We start from the raw sequence: 22525 nt of genomic DNA, 5'->3' as shown, positions 1-22525 counted from the left end.
GCAGAGGTTTGCCATGTGCTTTGTGCTTTCAGTGCCTTCTCCAGCTGTGGTTCATGCATGCAGGGATCAGAGCGGGCACCTCCACCCTGAGCCTCTGGGTGCGCCTCCTCCGTGGCAGCTGTGGTGCCCGCGTGGGGAGCGAGGCGAAGCCGCAGCCACGCTTGAAATGCAGCACAGAGCTTGTTCTGCGCTGACCTCCCCGTGTAGACAAGCCCTTTATGAGATCATCTGCAGTTTTGATGATAATGGTGGCTTTATTTTCTTCTATGAGGCCTTGGGGTGTGAGAGCTACTGTAAATCCTCTTGCACTTGTGCATGCTGTTTCTCTTTATTCCTAGCCTGATTCACAATTCCTATCCCCTAGACCAAAATACCGATGTAAATAAGCTTTTTATTTTCATTTTTCAGTTACAGCTCTGCACAGCATGACACACCCCCCCCCCCCCCCCCCCCCCCCCCCGCATGCTCTTTTTTTTTAATAAGAAAAGTGTTTTTCTCCAGGGGTGGGGGCTTTACATAAGAAAGGTCAAATGTTCCCTCTCACATTTGATTCATTTAATAGCAGGATGCTCTTTCTGGCCATCTGCTTATTGTTGAATTAATTGTCAATTAATTGTCTCTTAATTGAAGCATTTGTTTCCAATTTCCAAAGATTAGCAGGGTATTAAACAAGAGAGGTCAACACAATTTAGGAGAGTGTTTTAAATTTTATGTATAGAGCCTGGGAATTGTAGCTTTCATTAAACATCACTCTGGTATAATTTGTGTCATTAAAAGTGGCAATTTCAGCCAATTACTGCAGCTGTTTTAAGTTTACTTGCTTGAATGATTCCTGATTCCAGGACTCAAGAAGAGCTGAACTCTCTCACTATTGCTTGCTGCTGTTATGTCTGTTTAAAAATAGAATTAATCATAGAAAGAAGCCTATAAAAGTTATTAATGGTTTACTGGAAGATATAACTCTTTAATAATAAAAAACAAACAGATACTAATATCTGTTCATAAAGGAAGACACTAGGCCCTAATTAAGTGGATTTTAAAGTAAGGCAGACCTGTAAAAGGAAAAGGCTGACGCTGGTGGAAGCAAGACTCCAGCCCTGGCTCTGCACGAGGGCTGGTGCAATGGTCCTCTCTGCTCAGGGGTGTCTGTGGAGACAGGGATCCAGCACAGGGAGCATGAGGACGGATGAAGTTGTACAGGGTGTAATCACCACTGGGCAGATTATAAAGAGACATGGAACGGGCAGGAGCTGAGCTCTGAATCTGTGTGGGACCATCAGCTCCGAACGCCAGCGCTGCCCGGCCGTTGCCTTTGCCATCAGCTGCTCAGGTGTGGAGCCCTGGAAGCTGGGTTTGACTGATGAATATTGTTCAGGAAGTACCTGATTAAGCCCCTGGCAGCTCAGGACTGCCAATAGCCATCAGTTTTATGTTTTGCTTCTGTTTTACATTCCATTAAGTAATTTAAATGCTTAGATCAAATAAGGCCTTGGTCCCTTAATGCATCTGCTTTATTAAATGGAAATATTAGTTTTGGAAGATATGTTTTTGAAACAACTATTGTGTGTTATTCCCCAGAAAGTTATATACTAAGGAAAAAAAAGTCATACTTTAGTTAAACTCAGCCTATTTTATTAAGCAGTGATTCAGCAGGTTCTGGGGAGAATCTTTTCTTTTACATGTGGGATTCAATATTGCATGTCTTTTTGTACTGAGTAATTTTAGACAAATTTTAGTAAATATAGAGCTGGGAAAGCAAAGTCTGTTCCCTCTAATTTGATGTTACTTTATTTAACAGACCGCTACCTTCTCCCCAGATTTTGGGATGCAGACCAGAAGGGATCTGGTTTTCCCAGTATCAGTGCCTAGACATCAGTGGCTGTGTATGCCAACTGATACAACCATTCATTTGATCACATTATATCCACTATCTAATCACGGAGAAAGATCTTCCAAAAGCCACACTAACAGAGTTTAGAAGATCAGAAATATCAGTGCCTGAGTAGATAATACTGATTGCTTGGAGAATACAGTATGCTCTGTCTTATTTGATAGAGAAGAAATTAAATTTGATTCTGATGTTTGCATGCGCTCCGTCTGTAGGAGGGTGAATGTATATTCATCTGTCACTGTGTGGGGAAACTCTATAAACAATACACTTATCCAGACCAGACAGTCTTATTTGTCTCTTCTCAGACATAGAAAATGTTATGTTCCGAATAGCCACGAGGCGAGCAGGGTTATATCAGACAGACTTGGATTAGCATATTTTACAAATAGATAAAAACGATGTCAAGAAATAGAAAATGTTTTTTGATGCTGCCCTTCAACCCTGTCGCACGGCGTCTGGTGGCTTTTCTCTGAGCCCTGCCGTTTCACAGGACAGCCTGCAAAGGGCAGCTCTGAGGCATGTGGTAGGATGAACGCACTGGGGAAAAAAAGAAATACCAAAAAATCAGGTATTTGAAGCTGCTCAGGGTTGGGAATTTTAGCTTAAACCCTGAAGAAATGAATCCAAAAGAATGGTAAGATAGGGACACGTTATTCCTCTCCCTGGCTGTGCAGTTTGTCGGGAAATTGCCTCTATTGTGTGTGTAAGGAAGAGGCTGTTCAGGAGAGGAGGTTGCCAGTGAGCATCACCCTCTGAATCAGAGTTTGAATGGGATCCCTTCTCCTCACAGTAATGAACACATTATATACGTTCAGGGAAGAACAAAGTGATAACATGTATTACAAAAGCCCAAATTCCAGGCATGTTCCAGGAGCAAAGATAAATCTGCTCTTTTTTCACATTTAGCATAAACCACAGAATCCAACAAATCTCTCCAGACTAAGCCCGTACCTAACAGCTGGGAACCTGCTCTCCCCAGGTCACGCCTGCTGGCTTCAAATGATTTATTCTTGATTTACATAAGCATGAGTGGAAAATATGGCCTGATTGCTCTTACCAAATACTGTTGTAGAGGTGTGTTACAGTACAGTAAAGATAATTTAGTGGTTCTGAGTTGGGGTCTTGCAAAAAAAAAAGTCATAATTTTGTTAACAATACCTATACAAATCGACCAGAACAAAAGCACTGAAATAGAGGATATTTATTTTTAAATAATATGCTTTGTAGAGGTATTCACCAAACGCTGTGCGGAATAATCTTGCAAAGAAAGAGGAAGATTTAAAGTAAAATTTAAAAGGAATAGGACTGCACAGCTGAAAAATAAGGATTATGTAAACTGGCAAAGCATATATTTTCTATTTGGTTTAACAGTCATAAAAAATTTGTGTTCATTTACGTATTTATTTATTTAACATGAAAATAATTTTAGATAGTGTCATCAAAGTTCAGGATAAGACTTCCACTACAGAAACTTTGGTTAATTCAATTCTCCAATAACCTAATTAGAAATGTTGTATATTTGCTTCTGGAATTTTTTCTCCCTGAATCCTTTTATAGCTGGGATTGACCTTTTTCAAACACTTTCCAAGTAACATTTTGGTACTTGAAGAATTACACTTGAATTAATCTTTAACCACAAAACCTGGCGTTGTCCCAGAATTTTTGGGTTTACTATCAAGATCAGCTCAGATGAGATAGACAGGTTAACTGCATACATTTCATTGGCTAATTACAAAAATTAATGGGTTTGCTATGCAAGATCTAAAGAACTGATCTGCACCCCATGTACTAAACCCCAAACAGCTGTCTATATCAAGACAGCAAGCAAGATGAACATCAGCTCTTTTCCTTTTTTTACTTTTACAGCTTTTTAATATGGTCTGATATGTTGAGATGCTGTTGTGTCAATAGATATAGCCCAGGGAAAGCTCCAAATAACTGCTCTCAGATGCTTTCATTAACTATGCATTCTTGCAAGCACATCTTTGCCCAAATTACTCTTTTATATTTTCCTCAAACTGATATCAGCAATTTTCATCTTATTAGCGGAGCTTAAGTATGAACATAGTTTCTAGCAAAGGTAATTCCTGCAGGTGCCCTAAATGTTCTGAGTGTTTTAAAATATCATTGTTTTCTTTTATAACAAACAGGTGAGGTTATTAATAAAGTCCTTATAGACTCTGATTAATGAGTCTCCACCATTCATTCCCCTATGTCAAGCAAATTTCTGAAGCCTCAGTTTTAATTCTTGCAATTTGGCAACATTTAATCTCTCATAAAATCAATGTGCATCGCAGCTAGTTAAATGTTGCTTCTTCCTGACATTGCTTTGAATTGGCAAACTGTTCAGCAAGGTACAGAGCCACGTGGGGTGCCTTTACTTTAAATGCTTAGAACCTCATTGCATTTCTTGGTAAATTGAACACAAAAATTTGTGAGTTTTACCCTGGCTGGTATTAAATAGGTGTCCTGTTCCCGCTGTGAGTGAAACCCTTACAGAAGAGAAAAATGTGGGATGTGTGATGTGCTGCCACAGTGTAAAAATTGTCTGGCTTGTGTTACAAATGGCTTTATCTGTTTCAAAACCATTGAGGAGAAAAATAATTTTAAATTATTGTGGAGTAATGTTCTAGCATATAAAATAAAAAAAAAGTGTCAGCTACAGACCACTGGATGTAACAGGTGACTTGCTCTTGAGACATCTGTCAGTAATATTGGGGGAAAATGCTGTGTTGTCAAAAGGACTTCAGTTTGAGTGACACAATACTGGCGGCCTCATGCTGACAGTTCTAAAACGTCCTTGAAATTTATAGATATTATCAATGGCAAATTCCTATAAAAACTGTTACACTTGGAGGCATTCTGTAAGAAATCTCATCTTGAAAGAAAAATAGATACTCATCACAGAAATAAAAATTAGTTCTCGAGTCACTGAAAATAATCTTAATTTGATTGCCTTGGATATCTGCAAAAAACTCCAAATCTTTATTAATGTTAACGTTCTCAAACATATAGACTTGGTAAATCACATCATAGGCACTTTGCGAGGAGTGTCTTCAGAATTTGGAATCAGTCATGAGCCTGATCAAAGCAGGACGAAGAAATAAAAAATAACCGGGGGGGGCATTAACTTGAAATGGATAGATTTACACAGAGAGATTAGAAGGTCCACTGGCTTCATTTAATAAAAAAAAAAGTAAGTATTTTTGAGATATTTGCATTGATTTTAGTCCTGCAGCTCCATATATTTTCATCGAGCCTGTGCTACGTACAAAATAACCCTATTGGCTAAGCAGTATTTTAATTGTGAAGGTGAACACTTCAGAATGAAGAAATGCCGGGTGCGCAACTGTGGGTGCGATTTTACCATCGTCCTTTTGCCTCTCCCTCCAATAACAGCTCCCCTGATGCTGCTGCAGGGGTGGTGGCAGTGGCCGGGGCGCATGCGTGGGCTGTGGCAGTGCCCTCCTGGCCATGGGCACAGCCTGGGACCCTGGTGGCTCTGCTGGGGCTCTTGGCAGTCCCTGTTCTCACTCTTCACAGAAATGGGCTTTGCAGTTGTATGAAGGCTCTTCTAAGCACAGCCAGGAGTTTATTTTCTGATGAAGTGCAACCTACGTTAGAAAAAGCTAACGTTTCAAAATTAATTCAGATTAAGAAAGGGAGGCATACTCAATAACATTTCAAATCTGAGCGTTTTTCTTCATCCCGACATCTCAAGTGGTGGTGGTAATGTCTCCTTAGAAATACTCTTACGTCTGATTTTTCAGCTTTCTGCTTTCGTATTCCCCTGCTCAGGATATGCTCAGTCCTGGGAGGGAGGTAGCAACACCGTGCTGAGATCTATAGCACTTCTGTGGATGCTCAGGTTCTGCTCTGGGAAGAACATTAAATTAGGCAAAATTGTCAGGGTTTTTTTCTTTTTCACCACTGTTTTCTTGAAAAGTTGTGTACCCAGCAAAGCTGCTGGCTGTGCTAGGGTACATAAGAGGGTGCAGGCTCGAGGCATTTTGTTTGCTCCAGGGCTTGCGGCTGCCACACTCTTGTGAGCGGAGCCAGACGCTCTTCTTGCCTGGTGAGTCATTTTGTAATTCTTCACCATTGGCTCATCCTGGAAACAGATGGGCATTACTGTTGGTTTAAGAAAGGAAGCAGAAGCATGTGAGACACAACGCTCACAACACCTTAAATCCTCGTGACACTGATGGAGCAGTGCTGTTGCTGTGATTTGTAGATGCGAATCAGCTGTAGGTTACGCTGTACGTCATGGCCAGGCACAGGGAAAAAGTGCTCTACATTACATGTACTGTATAGAAATGCTCACACTACACATGATAATTTTTTCAGAGAAAGAGGTCGTAGGGAAGTCTCCAACCGCTTCCTGATGGGCTCACTGACATTATCATTGGGCTTTCAACAAAGATTTCAAAAAGACACATTTCTGACATTTTATTTAGTTAGTAACAAATGTAATCATAATTACCAGTGCCACAGCAATAAAAGCACTGGATTGTAAAATAACTCACCATCAGGCAATGCCATCTATGAAATTAAGGCTGTACTAACAATATAGCTGCTTCCCTATGCCCCGCTGATATATCAGAGTACGTATAAGGCTCTGATTTCAATGTATGAATATTGCGTGTTCGTTTCTTTAGTCTCCTTATAAGGTTAAATTGCTGTCAAATTCATTTGGGTAGAGCCGAACAAGGGCAAATCTGAGAAACGGATTCCTTTTTTAGCCGTTGGGATTGATCTTAAACTATGCTGAGGGAAGCACCTCAGTTTCCTTCGTTCGGAAGTAAAGGACCACGTTTCAATCACATTTCTGCGCTGCAGAACCAACTTCATTTTTGAAGTCCATAGGCAGAGAGGGTAACAAGAAAGAGGAGGTGTGAGTCATCACAGATTTTTCGTTGAATCCTTTTTATCTCTACTGAGAGCCAGGCAAAGTGATTTGTTGGAAGGATTCAAAGACACTGAGCAGAGTACGGTTATTAGACGCGCTCAATAACTGCTTTTGAAACTCTACAAAAAGTTTCCATTAAGGAGAGCAGTCTCGCAGGTTCCCCATCTGAAGCGGCGAGGAGCGGAGGTGGGAGTAGAGTGGCAGTGCGGGTGTTAAAGCTGTTGCACAGATGTTAGCCCTTCCTTTTCCAATTATCCGCCATGAAAAATGCCTGCTGGGAAGGCTGCATCATGATACATGCATCTCACCAGTGAGGAATGACCTGCGCATCTCTGCGTGTGAATTCTCCTCGCAGAACCCAAGGAGACAACCGAAAGGGAGAGATCCGACAGCAGCGTCTTTTGACTATTTTTGAGTCTTTTGGATATTACTTTGCCAATGGGATTCTGACTGAGAGGAAAACCAAGAGTTTCTGGGCTCTGGGGAATCCAATTTAAAAACATAAGCTCTTTTAAGGTCATGTTAAAACCGATTATGTGAGATGGTCATAATTTATCTATACGAATATACTACATGTGAAATATGCGTACGTGCTTCGGAAGCTCACAGCAAAATATATGTAATGTCAGCCAAGATTTACAGATCAGCAAAGATTTGTAACGTAGCTGCTTAATTTAACAAATTTTAAAGAATGAATCCCCAAAAAGCTGAAAACATTTAAGGGCAAATTAAATATTTTTTCGCTGCAGTAAATAATGAGGTACTTTCTCTGAGGCTGCCTGACAGCTGGTGTTATTGTTTTGGGTTTTTTTCTTTTTGGTTAATGTTAAGCCCAGTGAGTTCCCTTGTGCCAGGAAGACGGAGGGCAGGGACACGTGGTGAGCCGTCCATCCAGCAATCTGTATTATCCCTTGCCCAGCTGCCTGGCACTTTGGAGTCTTTTCTGCCTTTTTTGAGTGATTAAACCCAGATCTCCCGGTGCCAGTCAGCGTGCCCTTATTTCAGACACAGACAGCAATGCAAAACACAGAAAACTGCATGACACAATAGAGGACTTATATGCAGAAGTAACATTAAATGTTTTGGGTATTTTAACCTTGGCTCCTGCAAGCCTGGCAGAGCAGAGTTCTCAGCATGGATTTGGTGAGACTCAGCCAGTGCACCAGCCCTGTGAATTCAGGTAGCCAAGGAGTTTGCTCTGAGTGTGACCCGGTAAATCCCAGCGGTGACCTGCAGCAGTGGGTTGTCCTCTGCACCATGGCTTTGCATTTCTTCTCTACCTCTTGTCAACAGCTGGTGACATTTCTTGGAAGCTGGACATGGCCAGAGCTTTGCTTGTCCTTTTTCTCTCTTTGTATCAAGTATATCCTCAGTCTTGCTGTTGGAGAGATTTGCCATTTACTAACAATGGCTTTTCTGGGCTTCTCTAGGGGTCCTCGGTGTCTTTCTCTGTGCTGTTGTACCCTGTCCTGCCTCAGAGCCTTCTCCTCTGAAAGCCTTTGGCAATCTAGCTTGGTGTCTTTAAGCTGGAAAGCATCACCCAGGTGAACCCTGGTGGATGTGACAGTGATGTAGCAGGACCGATCTAGTCCTGCAATTTTGTAAAGGAAAGCACTGGTGAAAAAAAGGGGCTATGCATAAAAAGAGTTATAAAAAGTGATTGTGTCACCAGTTAGTAAGGAAGGACATGGTTACTGTGATCTTTTATTTAATTATTATTTGCAAGACTCAATTTGGGAAACATGTATTGGAGGAATAAGTGAATAAGTGTGCTTAAAAGGCACATCAGATGGTAGTAAATGCCATACTGCATTTTATAAAATAATTTGTGCTTTATTTTTCCTGGATTGCTTTCTCTCCCTACACACTAAAAATTCTCTGATATTTTTTGGGGTCAGGGAACGCATAACAGTCTTTCTGTAAATCCAGAAACTTCTGTGCACACTGGGATTGTGTTAGAAAGCAAAATGTGACGTAAGTGGCCCATACACGCTCAGTGAGAATCAGGCAGAATGCTGTGTCTCACTTTTCTCCCACCCTTTGGTTCTTTTCTGTTGTGCCTTGGTAATGCCAGAATAGCCGTATAGCCCCTATTTCATGCCTTTGTAATTAATGTCCTTTGTTTAATGAAAGCACTTCAGTAGAATATACTACCCTATACTACTGCTGAGAAAAATAATGTTTTTGATGCATCTTGAAAAAATTCTCAGCGTGTGTCTCAGTGAGATCTATTTCATATACCTCTTTGATAACCAAAACAAAAGAGACATGTGAGTAAGCTGCGTTGCAGATATATTGCTGTTGTTCCTGCAGGGTAGGGGATTGTAATCTTTTATAGTAAATTCTTAAAAAATGAACTGCACCCATAAATTTCATGTTTTACAATGAACACACTCGACATGTTAATCTTCTCTGTGGTCATTGTCCAGAAGAAATATACCTGGTGCGTAGTTGAGACAACCCTGTAAGTTGCTACAGCAATATGCTTTCTATTCCAAATTAGGGTAGCCAAGCAATTTTATTCTTTAAGGCTGCTGTAAAACTATCTAAATGAAAGATATTAAATGGTGAAGTTACATAAAGGTGTGTTTCATTAAAATGTTACTGGAAGGTGATTCTGTTTTTTAACTCTTAGTGTATTCCTGAAGGTATACTATAAAGATAGGGAATTTATATTGGCACTGAAAAAGGCTTGCACGTTTATTGCTTAATTGAAGATAATTGGCCTGGCCATGGAAGTGTAGACCTTGCCATTCCAAGATCATGACATATAAAGGTTAAGTATCACTTCCAGTAAAATCTTCTCAGGGACTTTAAAATTTGCAATGCAGTTAAGACATCTAATTTTCTTGTTGACTGCAATTTTTCTATTTTTTAATTTAAGGTTAATATAGTCTTTGAATTTATTTATAGAATGTGTGCCCCGACCAAAAATGATTATTAAATCACTTAATGTTACTTTAATAACTGCACACATTTTTGGCAATTTTTTTTCTAAATGGCTACTGAATTGTTAAAGCTATCTCAATATAGCATCATTATTTGAAATAGAATAAGACAATAAGGATATTCTTCTATGAAAACAGAAGTAATGGGAAAAAAAAATAATATTTCCATCTGCAAATTAATCTGGTTATTGGATAAAGTAAATTGCCAAATAGCCACTAGTAAAGATCACTACTGTAAGAGATTCATAAATATTTATTTAGCATTGCTACTTCAAAAATATATATCCAAATGTAATGGCAGTATTAGTATGATATAATTTTTTTTTTTTTTTGTGAGCTGCCTTAATAAACACTGTGACCGAGTTAACTCTTGTCTGGGGCTGGATGGAACTTGGCTCCTGTAGTTAAGCTGTACCGAAAAACTAACCTTGCACCTCCCAGTCGCAGGTTTGCCATGGGGACGCACTGGATTGTCTAGTGCTATATGTGCCACCCAGAAATGAAATATATTAACTGCTATCACATTTCTATTAGAAAATAAGATTTTGGGGTATTTATGACTAAGCTGTAAAGCTTGTTTCTGAGTGAAATGCAGAGACTTTCATCTTACCTAACAAGTTTGCCTCTCCCATTTTCAGACAGAACCAATTTGTTTTACTATATTGTTCTGTGTTTGCACTGCAGTTAATACTTACAAACACAACATGAAAGATCGTGCAGTTCTTCGTGCAATGTGGACATCTATGCTACCTCAGACGAGGATGAATCAGGCTGCAAGTCTGCAACTAGTTTGAACAGGTCCAAGTGGTGTTAGCATTGAACCTATCATCCCTTCACCCCCTCTTCTGTCTGTGCAAAACACCTTGGCGTCTCCCACTTAAGCCAGCAGTCCTACTTTTGATGGACCTTCTAGTGAGCTGGATCAGGAGCCAACTGGGCTGAAAATTAAGGTAGATCTAGAAAAAAATCAAAAACAAAGGATAAGAAAGAAAATAATTTCTCAGCAACATGATTATTAATGTTGGCACCAGACAGGTGCTGGAAGTAGGTGGCCAAGAAAACAGGATCTTAAACCTTATTAAAACTGTGTGTTCAATTTTATTTTTTTGCCATAATGCGGCCAAAAATTTCATTTCAAGGAAAATGGAGAAGGATTTGCACTAGTTTCCCAATGGCATGTACTGTTCATCTTCAGTTTTCATAGTATTATGAGCTGCCAGAGGTCATTTATAGTCACGTGAATAATTAGAAAATGTTCTTATGCAGGTGGGTGTATACTCTGCTAATCACATTTGTCCTTCTAAAGTCAGGGGAAAGAGTAGAGAATGTGATTTTCACAACATGCCATTAATTAGCCCAGCATCTGATATTTGACTTTTAAAACTGAACACCCCTTATCACAGACATGGTGTTAAAACATCGATTTTTAAATCAAAACTTCCATTTTCCTGCACATGCATGTGGCTGCTCCCACCGTGAATATTCCCTCAGCCTTCTTTCTTTTCCTTAATGATTACTAGCATTTTTATTCAGGACTCCTTTTCCTATGGACCCCATGATGCAATTGCTTTGTGCTGGGGGTCCCTGCTGATTCCTGACGGGAACCTGCTGCTCCGCCGGGCAACATCTTTTGCTGGAGAAGAAGCCCTGGCTTTCTCTCTGCTATGCTGTGTGCCGAGCAGCGCCTTCACCCCCGGCACCATCACAATTGGTGTTGCTGTAGCTCTCGGCAGTTTCTGACTGATTTCGTGAGCAGTGCTTGCTGTGGCACCGAGGTTTTCTAGCTGTACATATTTTATTTTATTTTTTTCTTTCCTTAAAGACAACCCTAGGGGGCAGGATGGGTACTGCTGCAGCAGTGCAAACCCTAAGATGTCTACTGGAAAGACGTGTAAGAGGTTTTATTGGTAGTATTTATAGAGGTTTTGCACTACAGGAGCTGTAGGAAAAGCCTGCAGTGAAGCTGAGAGCTTGGCTGGGAGGACTGGCCCTTACCTGGCAGATGCTGCAGCTTAGCACTGCTCCGAGAGGCTTGAAAACACTAATACTTTGTGTGTGTGATACGCAACAAAATCAGATATTGACTAATAAGAATTTGTGGTAACTTGCAGTGAGGTGTTTTTCCAATCAGCTCCTGAGACGTCAAAATGATGGTGTTATCTTTTGTAAAGCTTTGATCAAGCATTTCAGTAATAAACTATGTTTTCAGGCATTTGTAATGGAGTGTAGAGGAATATCTGGGGACATTTTGGGGTTAAGGCTGGCATACTGTAGGAATACCTCATCAAGTATGCAACCAATTTTCAAGTAGCTGAACTGGGATTTTTTTTTTAATGGGAAATGCATTGAGAATTGCTCCAGGCAGGTATTTTATTTTCAAAGATGGGTTAATACGTTTAACGCACTGGGGCAATTTGAAATGCTGACCAGAGCTCTACCACCTGTATTAATGCAATCATTTTTATTTTTTTTTTTTGGCAAAAGCTCACAGTGGTTGTGGGAGATACTGGGATCCTTTTATAGCAGGCTCTGGACTTCCATAATGAAAAGGTGTGCCCTGCTGCAAAAAGTTTATCTTAAACTGAGTTTTGCAACTGTCTGTGAAGTCACGGCCTCATTTTTTCAGCTCTGTATGGGAGAAGGATGGTAGTGAGCTCACAGACAGATAAAACAGTGGAAACACATGCATGGATGAGCTCTTGGTTCTAAATTGCTAGGAACTTTTTCTCCAAGGTCAAGTGAAACTTGCTTTCTGGCAGAAATGTGCAGCCTGCGCACATATGTCAAGTAACATAATTTTTTATGGGCTCTGTCTCTCAGAATCTCTGGCTGGTGTAAACTTATTCAGCTTATGCCGGTAGGAAGCACGTTATACCTTTACTTCATTAAAATAAGACTATAGAATAACCTTTCTGATGCAAAACCTAGGGGGCAATGAAGGGGGTTTGCGTACTCTCATGATTTTGCAGAGGACCCTCCAACCCCTGTTCATCACCCCTTGTGGATTTACCTGCATGGCGGGCAGTGCCTTCACCGTAGCTAGATTGGGTGGGAACGCAATACCCGAGACAATAAATCCTCCTGGCAAGGTTTGTCCCTTGGGTTCCCCTTCAAAGGCAGATGCAATCCCGGGTAATCCAGTGCCTTTAGACCTGCAGTGCGAGGAGACAGAAAGACCTCAGCGGGTGTGGGGGCACAGGCTGGCCTCAGAAGCCCCAATGTCTGCAGATGCCTGTCCTGCTCTCTGTCTCGGACTTGCTGTTCGCACTGAAGGCTTCATGTGCGATAAACCAGGGTTAACAGAGCAGCAAGAAGCTGCCTCGTCGATACAGGTCTAGTTCCAGCACATACTTGACTGTAAGCATGTGTATATTTATGTTGACGTACGCTGACTTCGATGAATCAACCTGCATGCTTAAGTGCTGTGCTGAATTAGAAATACAAATTTTCCACCAGCAGAACAGGGAAGGGTTGTTACTGGGAGCGGACCTCTGGCTTTGATCTAGCCACACTTAAGCGGGTGTTCCATTCTAAGTGTGTGAAGAATCCTACAGAATAACTTTGTGAAGTCAAGGCAGGGGGCTCGCTTCCGTTCAGCACTGACAAGGGGAAGCTGGTGCTGGTGCACAAGTACCAGCTCTCTCCTGTCTCTCTTGGCCTCCCTCATACATTTCTGTGGTGCAGACAATGGAGATGACTTAAACAGGTTGAGAACTACCTCTATGGTACGGCAACACAGCCACAGTGTGTGCATCTATGCTTTGCTCTGAATTGTTTGTTTTAATAACTTTATTTGATATACTACATTGCTAGAAATGTTTCTGCTTTCTGAAGAAAAACCCCTGAATTTCTATACAGATAACACTAGTTTGTTATGAATTAAAATGAGCTAGGAGAAACAATATATGTTGGGGGGTTTTTTTGTATTTGTATATCTTAAATAGAAATAGCTTCATTTTAAAACCCCCCAAAGGTCTGCATTTAATTTTTTTGCAAAACATTTTTAAAACCTATTTTAACCTTTTGTATCATAAAACTAATTTCCTCCCTTTAATGACTCCTCACAAAAGTTCTCAGTGTTATAAACTCTACTTTTAGCACAGTGATGTTATGTAAAATATTTCTACCATTTTCCTTGAATCAATAAGCAATTTTCATGCCAATAGACGGTAGAATTGGTGTACTTTTTTGTAATTTACAAGTAAATTGTGTGCTTTCTTAAAATGTGGGACAAGTCATTTTTCCTGCACTGGTATAACAGGAAAACTTGCAACTGGATCTCACTGTTTTGGCTCAAATTCTGGCTGAAGACAATGGGCAGCTCTAAAAGGTGTCTCTTCTGCCACAAATTAAAAGGTCTGTATGAGTGAACTGAGTGATATCTACTATCAGAAACTCAGGTTTCAGAGAGATAACTGCATAATTCCATTTATACCCATATTCTTTCCATTGAGGTTATATGTAACCCACCAAGTGTTACATCTGTAAGTATTCTATAGATTAATGTTAAGTTCTTCCTATGTTATATGTGAAAGTTAATTTTTTTAAGGTCCAGCATGCTGAGAAAGTACATATATATATATATGTGTGTGTATACAAACATATATACAAATGTAGTTTGCCTGTACAAAGCACATAGAAAGGACAGTGTGTACCTTACATCTGGCCCATCACTTGGGACTCCTCCCACTGAGTTGCCACAGCCCAGGATTGACCCATGAAGGAGCCTGGGCTTTTGTTTCCCTAGTCTAAACCCACATGAATTTACTTCTTGAAAAAAATGAAGTTGTTTGTTTTAACAGTTTTCAAATAATGCAGACATCCTAGTCTGATCTGCTTGCTCTTTATTGGGCCAGATATTTACATATGCCTTAGCGTTGCATTGCTAAACCCTGTGCATTGAAGAAATGGAGATGAATAATGCAGTAGCCGCCCCCTTAGGCAGTGTAGTGGTTGATTTAGGCTGCGATGCCACAAACAACTGAAGTCTGGGCGACCCTACTTTGGACTAGATATTTATTCTTGCTGTTTTCCCCCTGTGAGTTCTAGCACCCCTGCAGATATACGGCTGAAAAATAATCTAGCAATTCAATATATATAGCTGCAGCTCATGATTTGGTTATAGAAGTGCTAGTGCTAGCAAAAAAGAGAGGGAGCACTGATGCATAGTTCAGGTAGAAAGAGATCAAACCTGTCAGCCATAGCCAAGCTTTGCACCAGCTTAAAGTGATTGTGGAACTGCAACCTTTTAGCTCCTTTCTTCAACCTGAGAGATGCATCTTACCTCTAAAGCTTTATGGAACGGCGAGGGAAGTGCAGGGCACCATGGTGTGTGTGACTTATGCCGTGAAGAGGCATGAATAATTAACGAATGGAGTAGAGTCTGGCATAGTTGGGTTGAGTGGCAATGACCTTGAGCATCCTGAAATCTGCTTTCACCAAGGCAATTAGGGACTGATTCAAAAGGCAGAGGAAGCAGCCAGGAATCAATAAGGTGTAAGACATGCCATGGCCACTGTCCTGTTTCCTCAGACCTAGATGCTTTTCCTACTGCAGTAAATAGGAACAATGTGGGAACAACTGTATTATATTCTACTTAAATTGGATGGGCACGTACGTTTGCATGATGTTCCCGCAGACAGCTGTTTTGGCTACAGCCTCTCTGGTAAAGTTTATATAGTAATTACATCATGTACTATTATTAGCTGAACATTTGAGTAATTCTAAATAGCACCTCATTTTGTTAAGTTCTTACACCAGTAAAAATTAAAGCATTTAAGCAAACTGTGGGAAGTGTGAAACCAACTTTTTCTCTGGAGTCTAAGAAAAAAACAAACCAAGTACTTTCAAGAATTGACTTTAATTGCAGCAAACAGTACACAACATAATTAGCTATCCATCATTTTGCCTTATGTTTAGCACAATGTCAAGAATTCGAAGTGGTAAAAAAGTAATGATGAAATAAAAAGGTGATGGCACACTTGGCAACTCTCACCCATCACAATTTGGTGTGGGAAGGGTCAAACATTTTACTTTTTTCTGGTGATACTGCCAACAGGTGTTGCAGTACCCTAAACTCCGGTCTCCATAAAGACAAGTTCTAGACCATTTAAAAGTATCGTTTGGATTTTCCTGCATCCTTGACTTTATCACCCTGTCATCCCCTATACTGCCTTCTCTTATGGCCACCTGCGGAGGAACTCCCCTCTGAGCTCGTGCTAAGCGCTCTGTGGGAAGGAAGACCTTCTGCATTGCCTGAACTCACACCTTGCCACGTGTATACTACACAAGGTACGCTAGAGCAGCAGGAGTCGTCATGGGCCACAGGTATCACTGCTGTGTTTTTTACTGATGACTAAGTAGATCGCTGCATCAAAGCATGCGCTTTTGACAAACCTTCATTATAACAGCAGGCAAACTAACAAAAGGTAGGGGAGAGACTTGGTGAAAGAGACTGAGCACCGTTTGTCCATCTCAGGCTGCTAATATACCTTCTTACAAACAGCAACAAGTTTTAATCAGAGTGTGTCAGGGTTAATTATTACTCAGGAGGCATTTCTGTTAAAAGCAGAGTTATACCAGAAAGGTTTGTAATTGCAATATATGCAAAAGTCTAGTTCAAACAACTCTGGATGTGCGCAGGGTCATCCTGACCTAGCTGACAAATGATGGGGCCTTGCAAGGAGAGAAGGTCACCTATGAGAAGAAGAAAATCTGTATCCACTTTCAGGATACACCTTACCGGGGAATAAAGACATAAAAGAGTTTCATTGTTGCTTAAATATAAGGTTGGCCATGAGAAAAAAAAAAAAAAAGTAAGAAAAGTACCTCAGAATGGGAACAGCTTGGTTCCCCAGCTTACATCTGTACCTGTGTCTGGCTGTCACTGAAGAATAACTGCCCAGGCATCGCCCTGGGACCTGCTTCCTAAGAAGGTCCATGAGCAGGTACTCAGGTGCCCACAGCTCCGTGGACAGCTTGTGTTGTGCCCACCAAGCATTTATCTTCATCATAGGAGATAAACGGCGAGTGTGCCAAGCACAGGTTGAGCAGACTACTTCAGGAGCAACCAGCGGATGGCATTTCCCCAAGGGTGCGCTCTGGGATGACCATGGTGCTCAGCCCCTCCTGCTCCTGTGTGTGCTGTCACAGGTGACGATGCACTCCTTGAAGCTAGCAGCTTGCAGGGCCGTTTTAGAGGGGACCTGCCCAAGTGCTTCAGTTCTTTACAAGGATGAGTAGGAGTCATGGTTCCTCCTGAGCCATGTACTTTGCACCTACCTAAACTACAAAGGAGCCTCAGCAAAACTCTCCTCCCCCCTGTGTTTGTCAAAAAATCCTGTTTGCATAAGGCCTCTCCTGCAATTCAGGTGTATCTCCTCCCAGCTATCATCTAAACTGTCAGGATATACAAACAGACTGGTGATTCAGTGGTCAGTGATGGCTGCTGGCCCAGGGAAGGTAACGCTGAGCAAAGCCCCAGCATGTTTTGCAGTTGGCATTTGGAAGACAACCCCTGCCAGGGGTGATGGTGCTCTCCGTGCAGTGGCAGGGCAGCACATACTGGTGCCCAGCATCTTCTACCCCCGCCCCCCCCCCCCCCCGCCCCGTTGGTCTAATCACCCATCCTGTGCCTGTTCAGGATGCTGCCTCCCACTCTAGGTCTTGGATATGCCCAGTTGTTTGGGAACTTGAAACTCAGGTGCCTACAAGTTTGATCTAAATTTATTGAACATCAGATCTTATGATCTTGCCCAAAGTCATTACAGTACATAAGATATTCACATCTTTTCCTTTCTTGCCATTTCTATTAAAACATTTTTTCCATGTAGCTGGACATCCAAATAAGTATCAATACTCACCAGACTTAGTATATTAAAAACCAGCAGCTGTGGCATCTTTAATGTCATTGTCTGAGTTATGCTACTTTCACTGTGTTATGTGTCCTTTAAAATATTTGGTATTTTAGTGTTAAAATGAGATGTTCAAAAAGCTAACATTTTTCCAAAAGCCCCTGGCTTTTTTTGACTTTTTTTTCCTTTTTTTTCTTTTTTTTTTGGGGGGGGTGTGTGTGTGTACAGAAGAATATACAAAGAACCTTGGCAAATAATTAAACATTCTAATTTGATATAATCTTTGATTAATGAAGAAGCTGCTTTCAAATGCTCTTCTCTGGCTCTAATAATTGATCTCTAATTGTCCCATCTAAAGGTTATATATTGCCTTTCCTCATGATTGTGTCCTCCTAATGCCTTATAACTCAGATCCAGCTATTAGCAACATTCATTAATTCCTCTTGAAAATGCTGTGAACTTTCCAAATTGAAACAGTGCTTTATAAAACCAAGTTTAATTTTGTACTAGTTTTGAGTGTCTTCAGAAAACCACACCAGGAGGTGTCACAAACATGATGTGTAATTATTGAATTTAAATTATTTCAGAAGTTATGTATAAACTATTTGAGGATGTTGGACAGAGGAGGTGTAGGAGGATAGCCTAATTAAAAATAGTGGCACAGGTACTTTTTGTTCTTTTACTGCGAGTAAACAGGTGATGGATTTGCAATAAGTGCGTGATGTCTTGCAAAAACTGGAGAAGTATAGATTTTAGGATCTGGTGAAATGTTCCTGATGATAGAAAAACTCTGGGGTGTTACAGAGGAATTTTATTTGAATGTCTGACAAGCTGGGACAGCTGAACATATTTACTTAATTGCTTACCTAATTGAGAGATGAGGCTTCTTCATAGCATAATTTAACTAATTTCTGGAATACTTTAGTGAGTCAAAGTCTTTTAACCTGTTGCTTGGCAGGCTTCCTTTTATACAGCTTACAGAAAGTTGGCTAAACTTCTTCTTTTTCCCACTAGATGTTAAATTATGTGTCCCAAATGTTGGTCTGTGCCTGGTGCTTGACCACAGCTTTACAGCACCAAAGGCTTGTGATTACCCAGCACATTTTCTGCGTAGTTTGGTATTAAAAAATGCGTGAGGTACTTGCATGAGCACAGTTTTTTACAAATACATCTAATTAATACAATGTGAAAATGCTTTTATTCCTTTACTCTTGAATTTTTCAGTCTAATTTCATTAAAGTAGAATACTTACTCATGTGCTGCTTGCACCAATTTTGGCTTAATTGTTTGCAGTCTGTACAGCCCGGCTGTCTGGAGATGTTTATTACTGAGTAAATGTATTCTGGAAGGAGAGAGCCTGGCTAAATTGCTGGAAAGAAGAATTCTACGATCTGACCTTATCAAGACAGGATCCAGAAGGTTCTTATTTTTCATTTTGACTGCGGACTGTTAGCAAGGAAAAAAACAATCCAAAGAAGTTAACTAAAGTCTATCACTATAGTCATTGGTGTTGGGGGGTGGGGAGGGGAAATTAATAAAAGGGGAAAAATAAAAGCCACTATCAAACTCTTATAATCCATTCTGCAGAATTGCAGAAAAAGTGTTACATATCCTGTAACAATACAAAGCTATTTTCTTCTGGCTTTCGCAAACACAAATCTATACCACGCAAATGCTCTTGGTATTTAGGGAGCCTTTTAATATACTTTAAGTATATGATAACACAGAACAAGAGTACAGCATGAAAAGTATTCAATAGCGTATTTTGAGTGATCTTTAGCAACCCTCCTGAGCATTTATGGCTTGCTAGAGGGAAATGCACTTTTCAAAGATCATGTGCAGTCCCTATGGAGACCTGTAACCTTCCTCAGAGCAATTCAGCACAAACTGATAGGTCTGATCACAGCACAAGTGAGACAGTCAGTGTAAAATGCTCTGGAAACGCTTTGAGAATACTAATGGGAGCCCTGCGACTGCTGAGTCACTGCCTGCAGCCGGGGGTTCAAGCAAAGGGTTATTGGGGAATTATAAATATCAGTAGGAAGTCAGGTATTGGCAAAAGCTTCATTTAGACCTTGGCCAGTCTGTGGTCTGATTTGCTGCATAATAAATGTTTTAGTGAATCAAACGATAAAATCTTTGGTTCGGGAAGGCTGGGAGGTTCAAATCTGGGGCCGGGGAGGGAAGCAGTCAGTGTATGGATATCAAAAGGCTCCTCTGAGTGGCACAAGAACCTGTATTTGTTCTTCTAGAAAGAGTTTGGTACTTATTTGTTGTTCCCATGGTACCTGCTGGGTTTACGAAGAGAGGCTTTCTCCTTGCCTCAGATCCCTTGCAAGAGTGATGCCAAGCAGCAGTGGCCTTAATGCAGGAGCTTGCTGGTTTTCTTGTGTTATTTGGTATTCAAATATTTTCCAGGAATTTCAGCTTTGCCAAAAAGATCCACCAGTGCTGGAATGTGTGCTGTTAACCTCCCTGTAATAGAAACTGCAGAATGAGTGTTTTACCAACAGAATGTGTATGAATATATCCCTTTCCTAAGCCACTACTGACTCTTTATGGTGGTCCCCTCGGGTGTCACACACCACTTTGTTGCCTGTCATGATCCTTTATGTACTCCTGCTTCCTCTGCTGCTTGAAGGCCATCCAGAACAGTAGCATGCTATTTAAATCAGACATAACCTGTCTTTGCAATTACAGCTTTTGGAGGGTCCAGATCTGTGTTGTGCTTCTCAGTAATCAGTACTATGCTGTGTGGGGCACTCTTCTTTTGTAATTTTTTTTTTTTGATGCAACACATGTGTAGTACAAGCTCAGCTTGTTATTTTCTGACCTTTCTTTTCTTCCTTCTTCCCTCCCTGAGTCTTGTTCCAGATGGTAACTGCTGCAAGAGCTTAAAAATAAAAGTGTGAAGTGCATTCACTTTTATGGAGCTGCAAACAGGGGGTAGGGGAAAGAGGGAAAATATACTGGGATTGTTTGTCTACCTGAGGTCAGTTAATGTCGTCAGCTATTAGTCAGCCTGCAACAGTACGAAGTGCATCATGAAAGACAAGGTACGCAAATATTTATGAAAAAAACCTGACTCTGGTGTTGTGGGGTGCCTCTCCATAAGGTCTTGTTATTATTATCTCACGGCATCTGGCCCATAGCTGGATTCTGATTTCCCCTTTCTCAAGTTCTTTGACCACAGGCAGGAAATGTGCTACAAGTAGATGAAGAAGGTGACAATTGTCCGTCCTTTGAGAGTCTGGGCACACAGCTCGTCATTCGGGGAGTGAGCACCTGCAGAGGAAATGGTGGCTATGTAGAATGAGGCTCTACCTGACACACAAACACCTTTACCTGTCTTTGAGAGGACCTTGGAGAAAGAGTTGTTGGGAGATTTGCCATGAATTGATTCCCAAAGCACTCACATTTATTTTTAAGATGGTTATGCAACATAGCAAGCAGATGCCGTGAGAAAAGTGGATCCCAGGTCCCCCATTTTGCTTGCAGTCTCTCAAATGCCCCCTTGGCTGTCATACTACTGCTCCCTCAGGAAGGGATGACACATCCCCCCTCCTGTCCTTACATTTGGTAAAGAGGACTTGAATGTCCTTGCTGTCCAAGACAAACATCAAAACCAAATAATTTACCAGAGAAGGGTGGGTAGGGTCTTATCCTTCACAAAATATTAAGATAAACAAGAACAATAAACCATTTCTCATAGCAAGAGGCTTCTAAACCATATGTGTATGTGCATTCAGCCTGGAAACGCAGGTGAGGGCATCAGAAGAACAGTCATCTTGTATTAGTAACAGCTAATCTGGAGAGAGACAAGGAAGTTTTATCTATTCAAAATGTGTTTTCTTGGTGTTGCAGCTGCCACGGAGTTATCAAAGCTGGTGGGAGCTACTTTTCATGTTTTCCTTTATGTGGAAATCACTTGATTCTGATTTCCTTATTGCCCCTCTCTGGGTATTACTATTATTAGTGCAGTGGTGGAATATTTCTCCCTAAATGTTACTGCAGAAAAGTAAATAATGTCTTATTTCTATTATTTTTTTTTCATAAAGACTCTACTTTAAGAATAGATTTTAAAGGACAAATACTATGTTTAAAGACTCAGAAAGAAATGAAAATTGTAACTGAAGAAGAGCCTGAAGAAAAACAATACTAGGAGCAGGTCACATAACAGGGAACAATCAGTATGTGTTTAAGGAGGTATGCTGAACAGTCCAAGTGGAAAAGAAAACCAGGAAAAGTGCTTCAGACAAGCAGGAAAATTTCAGGAGCCCACTTTGGCCACCCAAAAGGCAGCCAAGAATTTAGCAGGAGCTACTAATTCCCTGTTCCAAAAAGAAATGGATTTAAAACCACCCTAGATCATAGTTATAGTTAACTCTCTATCAGGTAAAGCTAAATGGACTGAGTTTTTTCAGTCTTAACCAGAAGACCAAAAGTCAGAATCACACAACCAGAGCAATCTACTACTCCAAATATGCATTCAATACCTGATATCCCCTTCAAACCACTTCAGATCTAGAGTCCGGCAGGGAGGCGAACAAGGTAAATGAAAGCAGGTGTAGGGCATCCTGATCAGACGTGGCCTGAGGTAAAAGGTGTGCTTTGCAGGCAGAGCAGAGGTGTTGGTGGGGCAGAGAGAAAACAAAAGTGGTAAGAAAGTCAGTGTAGGGAGCTCAGCAGTGAGAAGAGCAAAGGTTTTCTGGGGTTGTTTACCAAGTCATTGCTGTCAGGCCTGAGGTGAAGTGCATCGTGCCGTCAGAAGGTGCAGGTGACATGCTTTAGCAAACCAGCTGTGGGGCTGGCCTTGTAAGCACAGCCAGCTTGGCCTCTCTGAGCAGAGCTTGGCGCTGCCAGGGCAACGTGTGCTGCCTCGCCATCATGGTCTCGCTGCTCCTTTTACAACTGTAGAAGCCAC

General features: G+C 41.0%; 1 long non-coding RNA gene across 1 annotated transcript; it reads right to left on the bottom strand.

Annotated features, from left to right (window-relative positions):
* Positions 1–20356: 20356 nt before the first annotated feature.
* Positions 20357–22250, bottom strand: LOC119152519. Its single transcript, XR_005105796.1, has 3 exons — positions 22098–22250; positions 20589–20886; positions 20357–20494 (listed from the first exon to the last, which is right to left on the bottom strand). It is a non-coding gene; the product is annotated as an uncharacterized LOC119152519 (long non-coding RNA).
* Positions 22251–22525: the final 275 nt, after the last annotated feature.

The sequence above is a fragment of the Falco rusticolus genome, chromosome 8 (genome assembly GCF_015220075.1).
Source record: "Falco rusticolus isolate bFalRus1 chromosome 8, bFalRus1.pri, whole genome shotgun sequence".
Lineage (NCBI taxonomy): Eukaryota > Metazoa > Chordata > Aves > Falconiformes > Falconidae > Falco > Falco rusticolus.
This window is presented reverse-complemented; position numbering and strand designations above follow the sequence as displayed.